Source organism: Nannospalax galili, unplaced genomic scaffold, assembly GCF_000622305.1.
Source record: "Nannospalax galili isolate Female #2095 unplaced genomic scaffold, S.galili_v1.0 scaffold1704, whole genome shotgun sequence".
Classification (NCBI taxonomy): domain Eukaryota; kingdom Metazoa; phylum Chordata; class Mammalia; order Rodentia; family Spalacidae; genus Nannospalax; species Nannospalax galili.
This window is the reverse complement of record NW_008351661.1, coordinates 95467-108230: the sequence shown is the minus strand read 5'-3', so window position 1 is coordinate 108230 and position 12764 is coordinate 95467.

Sequence of the window (12764 nt, the reverse complement as noted above, 5' to 3'; positions counted from 1 at the left end):
GATTTTATATTGTCGAGGCCGGATTGTTTTTGTCTTCAGGAGTTCCGCGGTGGCCCAACTCCAATGTGGATCAGAAGTTTTCAGGCTTTCTTCTTAGGTCTGGAATCTTCTAAGAATGCTTTTGGCCTTAGGAACTTGGGTGGCACTGACCAGAGACCCTGGCCGTGGCCGCGCCACGCAATGATGCAAAGGCAGATGGGGAGGGAAGAAGCCCCAAGATTTCCCAGGGAGTGGATTGAGTAGCTGGGTTGTACTGGATGCAAAGGATCAGGGAGAGTAAAGGTAAGCCTCGGAGCCCCAGAAAGAGGCTGTCAGCCCCTGAAAGAGGCTGGCGGGTGTTGCAGGACTTGGGAAGTAGAGGGAGATGAGGGCAGGGCCAGGACCAGCAGCGGTGCTCCTGGAGCCCAAGAAAGGGACTGAGTTGCTCTGGGTGAGAAAGATCAGGAAGCAGTATTGGTTCCCCAGTGTCTGGGGCCCCAAGACTAGGAATGGCGCAGGGCCCAAACTAGGAGTATAGGACAGCGAGGGGGGTGATGGAAGGGTGAATGTCAAGGCCCAGAAGCAGTGCTCCTGGGGCCCAGAGAAGGCACCAATTTCGTCTTGATGAAAAGTCTCAGGAAGCAGTATTGGTTCCCCAGGTGTCTGTGGCCCCAAGCCAAGGAATGGGACAGGACCCAAACTAGGAGAGACCAGCAGGGGAGATGGGAGGGTGAATGAGGCTGGGGGAGTCAAGGTGTGGTGGGCGCGATGGACTTATCCTAGAGAGAGGCCTGCAGGTGGGAGTAGGAGAGTTAGCCTGTGGTGCAGGCCCAGGGAAGCAGAGAGAGATGAGGGTGGGGCCAGGACCATAAGTGGTGCCCCTGGAGCCCAAGAAAGGGACTGAGTTGCTCTGGGTGAGAAGGATCAGGAAACAGTATTGGTTCCCCAGGTGTCTGGGGCCCCAAGACTAGGAATAGAGCTGGGCCCAAACTAGGAGTATAGAATGGCGGCGGGTGGGGGGGAGGCGGGGGGATGGAAGGGTGAATGAGGCTTAGGGAGTCCCAGCACAGAGAGCTGTACTATAGACTTACCCCAAGAGGCCTGAGGAGAGTAGTGCAGGCTAGGAGAGTTAGCCGGTGGTGCAGGCGCAGGGAAGCAGAGAGAGATGAGGGTTGGGCCAGGACCAGAAGTGGTGCTCCTGGAGCCCAAGAAAGGGACTGAGTTGCTCTGGGTGAGAAGGGTCAGGAAGCAGTATTGGTTCCCCAGGTGTCTGGCGCCCCAAGACTAGGAATGGCACAGGGCCCAAACTAGGAGTATATAACGGTGAGATGGGGGGATGGAAGGGTGAATGTGGCTTAGGGAGTCCCGGCACCGAGAGCTGCGCTATAGACTTACCCCAAGAGGCCTGAGGATAGTAGTGCAGGCTAGGAGAGTTAGCCGGTGGTGCAGGCCCAGGGAAGCAGAGAGAGGTGAGGGCGGGGCCAGGACCAGAAGCGGTGCTCCTGGAGCCCAAGAAAGGGACTGAGTTGCTCTGGGTGAGAAGGATCAGGAAACAGTATTGGTTCCCCAGGTGTCTGGGGCCCCAAGACTAGGAATGGCGCAGGGCCCAAACTAGGAGTATAGAATGGCGAGCAGGGGACGGGAGGGGGGATGGAAGGGTGAATGAGGCTTAGGAAGTCCCAGAGCAGAGAGCTGCGCTATAGACTTACCCCAAGAGGCCTGAGGATAGTAGTGCAGGCTAGGAGAGTTAGCCGGTGGTGCAGGCCCAGGGAAGCAGAGAGAGGTGAGGCCATTTTTACTTTTTTTAAGGGTTCGCCACACTGCTTTTCATAGGAGTTAATAAATTTGCAATCCCACCAGCAGTGGATTAGCGTTCCCCTTTCCCCACATCCTCTCCTACATTTGGTATCAATTGTTCTCTTGATTTGCAGCCAGTCTGACTGGGGTAAGATAAAATCCTAAACTGATTTTAATTTGCATTTCATTAATTATTAATGATGTTAAACACCTTTTAAGATGCTTCTTAGGCATCTTTATTTCTTCTTTTGAGAACTCTGTTTGGGTCCTTAGGCTATCTTTTCATTGGGTTGCTTCCTTTCTTGATTCTTTGAGTTCTTTATTCATTTTATATTCTGGATGTTAAACCTCTGTCAGATGTGTCAGTGGTGACGATTTTCTCACACTCTGTGGGTTTTCTCTTCATGTCCATGGTTATTTTTATGTACAGAAGATTTTTAGTTTAATGAGGTCCCATTTGTCGATTCTTGACCTTTTTTCTGGGCAATTGATGTCTGGTTTAGAAAGCCCTTTCCTATACCTGTACCTTCTAATTTTTTGCCAATGTTTTCTTCTAATAGTTTCAGATTTCAGGTTTCACATTGAGGTCTTTGATCCATTTGTAGTTCACTTTTGTGGAAGGTGAAAGATCGAGATCTAGTTTCGTTCTTCTACAGATGGAGATCCAGTTTTTCTAGCACCATGTACTGAACATGCTATCTTTACTCCGGTGAATGTTCTTGGCCCCATTGTCAAATATCTGATAAGTTATACTGCATGCACTCATATTTGGGTCTTCAATTTTGTTCCATTGATCTACACGTCTATTTTTGTGCCAGTACCATGTTGCTTTTATCATCGTAGCTCTGCAATGTGATTTAAAATCTGGTGTAGTAATCCCCACAGCATTGCTCTTAGTGTTCAGTGTTGTTTTAGCTATCTGAGGTCTTTTGGGCTTCCATATGGATTTCAGGATGTTTTTTCCCAATTCTGTGAAGAATGTCATGGGGACTTTGATTGGCGTTGCATTGAATCCGTAAATCTACATGTGCCACTTTACTGAAAATGTTAATCATTTCTAGTTTTCTGGTGGAATTTTTGGCATCTCCTAGCTATAATATCATATCGTCTGTAAAAAGGGATAATTTGATCTTTTCTTTTCAAATTATTACTGCTTTAATATCCTCTTCTCATTGCACTTGAGTTTCAAGCGTTATGTTAAAAAGGAGTGGAAGTAGCAGTGGACACCTTTGTTTTGTTCCTGATTTTAACAGAAATGTTTCCAGTTTTTCTGGATTTAGAATGATGTTGGCTGTATATTTGTTTTGTGTAGCTTTAATTATGTTGCTGTATGTTCCCTCCAGTTCAATTCCCTCTAGGACTTTGAACATAAATGCATGTTGAATTTTATCAAAGGCCTTCTCTGCATCTATTGAGATGACCATGTGGTGCTTGTCTTTGGGTCCATTTATTTGACTCATGATGTTTATTGACTTACATATATTGAATCACCCCTGCATCCCTGGAATAAAGCTGACTTGATCATGGTTGGTGACCTTATGAATATTCTACACAAGCATCATAGAATTAACTTTTTTACACATCTCATGGAACTTTCTCAAAAGTTGACTGCATACTGGGACACAAAACAAACCTCAACAAATATTGAAAAAAAATGAAATAATTCCATGTATTCTATAAAAAAACATATTTTATGTGGAGAGGGCCCACTCTTACTCTGCCTAGTGTGTTAGACCCTCAATAGAATGTCTCCACCCACCTTGCCCTTGGCCTCCCTCTTGATCTGCCTGTCACAGACCTGCTGATTTAGTTTGCCTTCACTTGCTGTGATAAAACATTGACCAAAACAAACTATATTAAATTTGAAAATCTAAAAGAAATGAATGAATTTGTAAATACATGGAAAACACTAAATCTAAGTCAAGAAGAGATCAACAGCTTAAACAGTCCTACAACGAATAAAGAAATTAAAATAGCAATACAAACCCTCCCAACTGAAAAATGCCCAGGCACGGATGGATTCACAAGATGTTTTTACTGGACCTTCAAAAAGGATCTACAACCAATGCTTCCTAAATTATTGAAAAATATTGAAACAGAGAAAGAACTCCCAAACTCCTTCTATGAAGCCAGTATCACTCTTTAACTAAAACCATGTAAATACATGACAAAAAAACAAACTATAAGCCCATAACCTTAATGAACACATACAAACATTATCAAAAAAATACTTGCAAAACTACAGAAGCAAACATCAAAAACACCATTCACAATAATCAAGTTGACTTTATTCCAGAGATGCAGGGATGGTTGAATATGCATAACTCAATAAATGTAATCAATCACATAAATCGACTTATAAACAAAAATCACATGGTTACCTCAAGAGGTGCAGAAAAGGCTTTTGACAAAATCCTAAATGGATTTATGTTAAAATTCCTAGAATTGGACTGGAGGAAATATACATCAACATAATTTTACCTATATACAACAAACCCAAGCCAATATAATTCTAAGTGGAGAAAATCTGGAAGCATTCCTGTCACCCAAGTTTTCTAGGGTCCCTTGCCCCTGATACTATTAGACAAACTATATAGCATGTCTTTATCTGAATTCCTCATAGTTTATATCTTTGGGGCTGGGAGAGGAGAGACTTACAAAGAAATGAACACGCGATACCAAGCACCCAGCTCTGTGCTTCTCAGCCCACAATTCTAGGTCTCTTCTGCCTGCCCACAGACTCCATTAACTTTCACCCACAGTCTCGTCCCTGGTCAGTAAATGCCCCCTCTCGCATCCACCCAGGTGAGACACTGAAGAAATCTTTTCCTTGCACCACACAGCTTCAGTCCCAAGATGGCACCCAAAAGCCCCTCTCTCCATTGATAACTCTCCACAGTCAATTCTCCACAGCAGGTCCTGCCCCTCAGAGGAATCAGGCCACCTGGCATACAATTCCACATTAAAATCAGGAACCAGACAAGGGTGTCCTCTATCTCCATTCCTTTTCAATATAGTGCTGGAGTATCTTGCTAGAGCAACAAGACAAGAGAAGTAAATTAAAGGAGTAATAATTGGAAAACAAGAGGTCAAATTATTTCTATTTTCAGATGAGATAATATTATACATAAAGATTCAAGCAGGAAATTGTTCAAAATGTTCAAAATGAACTATGTTCAAAATTGTTCATCACTGTGGCAGGTTACAAAAGCAATCTCAAAAATCAGTAGCCTTCCTATATAACAATAACAAGCAACCAGAGAAAGTAGTCATGGAAACTCTCCCATTCACAATAGCCTCAAAAAACATCAAGGAATAAACCAAACCAAAGACAATAAAGATATCTACAATGAAAATTCTAAATATTTGAAGAAACAGAGGAAGACACCAGGAGCTTGTAGGAACTCCCACGCTTATGAGATGGTAGAATGAATATTGTGAAAATGATCATTTTACGAAAAGAAATCTATAGATTCAGTACAATGCCAATCAAAATTCCCGTGACATTTTTCACAGAGCTAGAAAAATAATCCTAATATTCATAAAGAATCACAAAAGACCCCAGATAGCAAAAGCAACCTTGAACAAAATATTAATGGTGGAGGGATCACAATACCAGATATCAAATTATATTATGGAGTTATAGTCATAAAAACAGAATGGTACCAACACAAAAACAGGTGTGAAGATCAGTGAAACAAAGTAGAAGACACAAACATAAGTTTGTGGCATGCAATTTTAGCCACATGATATTTGACAAAGGTGCCAAGAACACACAATGGAGGAAAGATAGAACCCTCAACAAATGATGCTGGAAAAACTGGATCTCTACCTATAGAAGAATGAAATTAGACCCTTATCTTTCACACTGCACAGAAGTACAAATGAGTTAAAGATCTCAATGGGAAATTTAAATTCTGGAATTATTCAAAGAACACATATAGCACCCTACAAGACATAGGTGCAGGAAAGGACTTTCTAAATCAGACATCAGTTGCTGAGCAATTAAGGTCAGTAGTCAATGAGTGGTACTCATTAAACTGAAAAGCTTCTGTACAGCAAAAGAAACAACCAGAGAAAGAAAGAGTAAATACACCAAGAGGGAGAAAATCTTTACCAGCTACACATCTGGCAGACGATTAATATCTAAAATTACAAATAACTCACAAAATTAAGAAAAAATAAATGATCCAATAAAAAAGATGGGTTAAAGAACTTAACAGAGAGATTCACAAATGAAGAAATAAAAATGGTTAAGAAAAATCTTGAAAAGAGCTCAACATCCTTAGTAATTAGAGAAATGCAAATCAAAACCACTTTAAGATTTCATCTTACCTCAGTCAGACTGCCTAAGATCAAGAGAACAAAAGACACCAAACACTAGAGAAAGTGGAGAAAGGAGAATGCTGGCTCACTGTTCATGCAATTGCAAACTCTTGAAACCATCATGGAAAGCAGTGTGGAGAACTCTTAAAAAAAAATGCATCAGATTATACCACTCTTTGGCAATACCCAAAGAACTTGTCCTATTCTACAGATATTTCTACATTCATTTTTGTTGCTGCTCTTTTCACAATAGCTAAGAAGTGGAAACAACCTACATGTCCCTCAATTGATGGATAGATCATTAAAATGTGTTACATTTACACAATGGAGATCGACTCAGTGGTATAGAACACAAAATCATGAAATTTGCAGGTACATGGATGGAACTAAAAACTGTTACACTGAGTAACGTGACACAGACTCCGAAAAACAAGTGACAAATATTCTCCCTGTTTTGTGGATCTTAGTATCAAAAACCTTACATGTGGGTATGTATCCTGATGTAACCAAAGAAGCCAGACAAATTGAGCAGAATGATGGAGAGAAAGGGAAAGAAAGAGCCCAAGGGAGACAGGGATATTAGAAAACAGATGTTACCAAGGGGGAAATGTGAGTATTCAACTGTGAAGAGAAAAGGGAAGGACATACAAGGAGCTATGGGGAATGAGGAAGAATGAGCTGAAGAGAGGTGGGATAGTAGGAGACAGGTGTTATCAAGAAGAAATGGGGGTATGTTAACTGGGGAGGGAGGCAAAACAAGGAGAAAGAGGAGAGATAAATGAAATTTAGGTGGTTTGAAAAATGACAGGGAAATATATTAACTACAAAGCTTACTGAAAAATATACATACAGTATCTGAACATGCTGTATGTGTATAACCGAAGGCTGTCCAACAAGAAACATAGTGCCAGACAGGAGAAACCTTCCTTCGATTTGTTAGTTATGGTAGCCCAAGAGACTCCAAAAATTTCACAGGGTTTTGCCCTAGTCCTTGATTACTTCCCTACACTTGAAGATAACACAATTATGTCCTGAACAAAGGACATATTTTGGACAAAGGACCCAGATAAATGGAGCTGGAACAGACTTGGAAACCTTGCCCATGAAGACCAGCTCTCATAGTTCTAGAGGATACTATGCAAGCTACTAAGGAAGAAAATCAATCAATGGTCCTACCCCAACTTTAAACCATAATAACCACATCAAATGACCAACATAACAAACTATAATGGTGCAGTAGTGGCATTTTTATCTTGGCCATCATCAACAGCTATCTAATTGAACTTAAAGCCCTTTCAAAGGGAGAGAACTCATGGATGGCATTGTAAACATAGCCAAATACACATAACGGGAGAAGTCATGGATCCTAAAGAAAACCCTATCTCTGTCATATCTCTAGACAAATGAAATTTCTTAAAGTATGCTGAATATAGATTCTTAAATTACAACAAATATACCATTAACAAATTGTCAAAGAAGCTTCTTTTGGCCACAGATGAAAGCTTTTACAGAGTTTCACAACTGATCACACACAGAAAATATCTGTCTGTGAGATACTCAGCCCTAAGTGAAACATCTACAGTGGAATATCAGCACTTAATTTTCATGGAGTGTAGTGGAACATAGGGTAGAGAGAATGCTAATGCATCCCTCAACTCTCACAAGCAAAGCCTCCTCATGCAACAGAGTGATCCACACAAAAGCAACAAATGGCCAAGATGTAGAGAATAAGAGACTGCAGAGTGGATGTACCTGAATAGGACTCATATATTAAACCTCACCCACCCGTCAATCAAGGAGATTTGTGGAAAAGGGGATGTAAAGATGGTAGGAGCCAGGGTCGGCACATGAGCATAAGAAAACAAAGTCTTCCAAGCCTCAGTTAACTTACTCATATGAACTTGTAGCAATGGTAACAGCATACACAAAGCCCACGGAGACTCAATCAGAAAAATACCCAGAATAGAACTGGGGAAATGGTCATCAGACCACACACTTACCCAAGGAACAATTGGAAACTGATTACTGAAGGTTGATCTTATTTAGGGGAGTGACTCTAGGTAGGCTGACTAGAATACAATGGATGAAATTGCAATGAGAGCCATGTGGAAACAAGAACTGGACTGGATAGGCAAAAACCTGTATGTCACAATGCATCAAATCCAGTGGGGAGATATGGAGGGGTGTGGATGGGGGAGGGGGTCTAAATATGATTAAGATATATTGTATGAAATGCACTAAAAATTCAATAAAAATATACATTTCAGAATGTTTTTGTGGAAACACAAAAGGCCAGGGATAGCCAAAACAATCTCGATAAAAAATAATAAAGAGGGAGGTATCACCATACCTGATTTCTACTTATATTACAGATACAGTAAAAAAGGCAGCATGGTACTGGCACAAAACAGACATACAGATCAGTGGAATGGAATAGAGAACCCAGGCATGACTCCACATGACTACAGCTACCTGATTTTTGACAAAGAGACCAAGAGTTAAGTTGGAGAAAACAAATGGTTCTGGGAAGCCTGGATAGTAACATAGAGAAAAATGAAAGCCGATTCTTAACTTTCACCCTGCACAAAACTCAACACAAAACGGATCAGGACCTCAAAATAACACCAGATACTCTGGAATTGCTAGAGTAAAAGGAGGGAGTAAGCTTCAAAATATAGGCCCAGGTAAGGACTTCTTTCTCAATAGAACTCTTAGTGTGGGTAAAAGGAGGGAGTAAGCTTCAAAATATAGGCCCAGGTAAGGACTTTCTCAATAGAACTCTTAGTGTGTGAAATAGGCACAACAATTGTTAAATGGGATATCATGAAACTAAAAGTGCTTCTGTAAAGCAAATGAAACTAACAGTTGAGAGAAGGGGAAGCTCACAGAATTGAAACTTTTCTAGCTATCTGGTAGATGACTGGTATCAAGAATATACAAATAATTTTAATGGCTTATTTATTTTAATTTTTTATGTGTTATAAGTGTTTTGACTGCATGTATGTAAAGGGCACCAATGTCATACAATGCTCCTGGTGGCCAGAAGAGAGCATGAGATCTATAGGAACTAGAGTTAAAGACAGTTAGCTGCCATGAAGATATTGGGAACAGAACTCAGGTACTCTGAAATAGCAGTGAGTGCTCTTAAAAACAAAGCAATCTCTAGCCTAAAAATGTTTTTTTTATGTAAATATTAAGAAAACCAATAATCTAATTTAAAATAGGTTATAGAAAAGAAAGTTTTTAAAACAAGAAACACAATGATTAATAAACACACAAAAGTGTTAAACATAATTAGTCATTAGGAAATGCAAATTGGAACAACATTAAGGTTCCATACAACATCAGTCAGAGTGGCCATGAATATGAATTAAATGGCAGCAACTGCTATAGAAGATGTGAGAAATGGTTAATGGTACTTGTAAACTACTGTGACCACACTGAAATCTTCCTGGAAGTTTCTCAAAAATCTAGTCATAGAATTACCTTATGACCCAGCTAAACTACTCTTACATATGTGGGCAAAAGGCCCAATATCCTTCTACAAAGATAGTTGCTCAACATGTTCAGTATTGCTCTGTTCACAACAAGTAGGCAATAGAATCAGTCTAGATGTGCATCAACTGTTGAATGGATGATGCTAATGTGGAATATATACACAATGAAATTTTATTGAGCTGTAAAGAAAAATTAAATTACAGTCTTAGAAGTGAAGTAGTTGGAACAGGACAAAAATATTGAGAGTCTGACCCAGGAGAAGAAGGAAAAAGTCACCTGTCTTCCTCTCATGTGTGAATCACAGCTTTGAATGTTTACTTTACTGTTTTTAACTTGGAGTACCTGTGTGAGCCAGGAAACTTAAATGGGGGGTTTTCAAGGGAGGGGACTGTTCTCTTTGGATCAAAATTATATTTTTGAGATTCATTGAACTGTTTTTGGATTTAACTTGCATTTTCTATTTAACTTTATAAATTGAATCTACTGTTGGAATTCATTATGCCTTGAATATCCCCTATTCTGATAATGAATTTATACTTTTTGTATGATAATATACCGAGAAAAAATCAAAGATAATTTTTGTAATTTCAATTATAATTGTTATACTTGCACTTATGTATAATTTTTTGGCCATATTTAATAAGGAAAAATAAGAATTCTGTGTGTTACCTCAGCTACATCTTCATTTTGAAAGATATTTTACATAACACTGTAGTCATTCTAACCTCAAAGGAAGCACAGTAATACAGATTATATGGATAAAGACAAAATTATTATGTCTAGTTTCATTGGCACCCAGAAAACACATGTGATGTCAAGCTTTTACCTAGAGATTAGACATGTCATTGCTTCCATTCGATGGCAATAGGGCAGCAGGCCAAGTGTACTGAATACTGTGTGGTGTCTCTTGTCAGGAGGCAACCTAAGACCTTCAGTGACACACCAAGAAGAACCAAAACATAAGTGCAGAGTGAGAAGTGTAAAGGGTGGGACCATGCTGTGTAACACTATTATCCGAGGTGAATAATATATCATGAAAGACTGAAGTCACAGCCCCAAGACAATTTGTTTTCTTCTGCAATCCATTGCTTTCCCTGGGGTGTGAAATGTAACCACAGAAAATTATTTTGCCTCATTAAAAAGTAGAGCACTTTGGAAAAATTCAGTCAGTGAGTTTCTGTCTAATACCACAGGTAATATTCCACAAGGTCTGTGGAATAAAATTTAGTGTTGTGGAAAATCTTGTGACTGATTTTGCCTTTTCCCTTACATACCTATCATGTTGGAATGCAGTGCTTCCTGTTTTTTATCAGAGAGAAAACTATGTAAGTCACATGGTTTCCAGGAATCCGAAACTTAGGGAAACTGAAACTTATCATGCTAATAGGGCATCTGCCCAGCTAGACTGTAATAGGATACTAGTCTGCCATGCTAATAAGAGATCCCATATGCTGTGTTATGACTGGACTATTACCACTATATAAGCCCATACTTTCCTGCAATATAGCAGATCTGTGTCAGTAAACCTGGTCTCCTGTGTCTGAATTCTGCAATGCTGGCACAGACTCCTCACCAGCCCTGGGGTCCAGACTGGACAACTGATTGGAGGAACTGAGAGAGCAGGAGAGCAACCATAGCCAGAGGAGAGCAGCCACAGCCAGCGACCACAGGTGGCACCGAAACGTGGGACTGGGACCCCATCCCCACAGAGCTGTAACACTCTGAGCTGTAACACCTTTGGCTCCTTATGCCCTTTCTCAGTGCTCTTCCCATGGTTGCTTGCCACTTTCATTTTGTTCTGCTTTTTCTTCTCCTCGTGATCTTCAGTTGGTCGTGCCACTCCTGTCTTCTCCGATAGTCTCCTTGAATGGTTCTTGAATCCCTTTGGGTACATCTTGCAGGGTGAGTGACCTCTGGTATGGGGAATAGTCATCCAGCTGCTGCCGGCCCCCATGCTGCTGCACTGGTTCCTCTCCTCAGGAGTAGGTGTATTAGGGTAACAGAAAAGGATGTACCTAAGGTTTTAGATGAAGTACTAGCCCTTGGCCTTGGTTTACAGATTCATTTTGCTGGGATCCCGAATAATGGGCTTGCATTTTATTCTTGGCCCAGCATAGAGAAGTCAGGGAAGGATGCCCACAGTCTGGGCTGTTTTACCCCATTGTGACAACCATTCTGGCCTCCCTTCAGGGGGTTCTCCCCAAAGCCCCTGAACAGGACAATCTCCTATTAAAGGAGATAGAAGAGCAAATACAACAACAGGACAGTGGGGTCGGCCTGTCCCAGGCATTTCCAGTTAAAACAAAACTAATGGATTCTTGTTCTAATGAAACAATGACTGTTAATGATGATATAAAAAATGAGGAAATGGGGTTTGAGAGCTCCCCTGATGGAAAACAGGAAGTCAAAATCACCCCTGCCCCGCCATTATGGGGCGGTGGCTACCCTCCACCATCTTGTATTGGCTTTGATGAAAAACAGGAAGTTAAGGCAGCCTCTGCTCCGCCATTACAGGGTGATGGCTACTTTCTGCCATCTTGCACTAGCTTTAAGGAAGTTCCCCCCAGTCCATCTACCCCTCCCTTCCAGAGGAGGACTGGAAGCCCCTCCCGTCTAAGCTTCTCTCCTATGATATGCCATTCAGTCCCCCTGGTTTGGTCAGTTATTAGATACAATCAGTCATTTGGCCAATACCCCCTATGATTGGAAGAATATCGCCCATGCCTGCTTACAGGGAGGTGATTTCCTTTTATGGAAAGCTCTTATCAAGATGAATGTGAACAACAGGCAGAGTGCAATAGAAATGCCAACGTCCAAAACATTGGATTTGATGTTCTAGTAGGATACAGCAATTTTGAGAACACCCCCCACCAAGCTCAGGCACAGGGATTTCCCCACTACTTTAAACAAGTACGGCTTTGTGCGCTTCATGCTTTTCAAAGTATGCCGAATCTTGGTGATACCAAATTAACCAAATTGATACAGAAACCAGACAAGTCTTTCTCTGATTTTGTTGAGAGAGGCCAACAAAGTATAAATAGAAAGATCAGTTATCAGGCAGCTGCCGATGCGTTGCTCAAGGATCTTGTATATGAAGGCTGCTCTACAGCATGTCGCCTTACCATAGGACCCATTAGACACAAGGATATCTCTGAATGGATTCT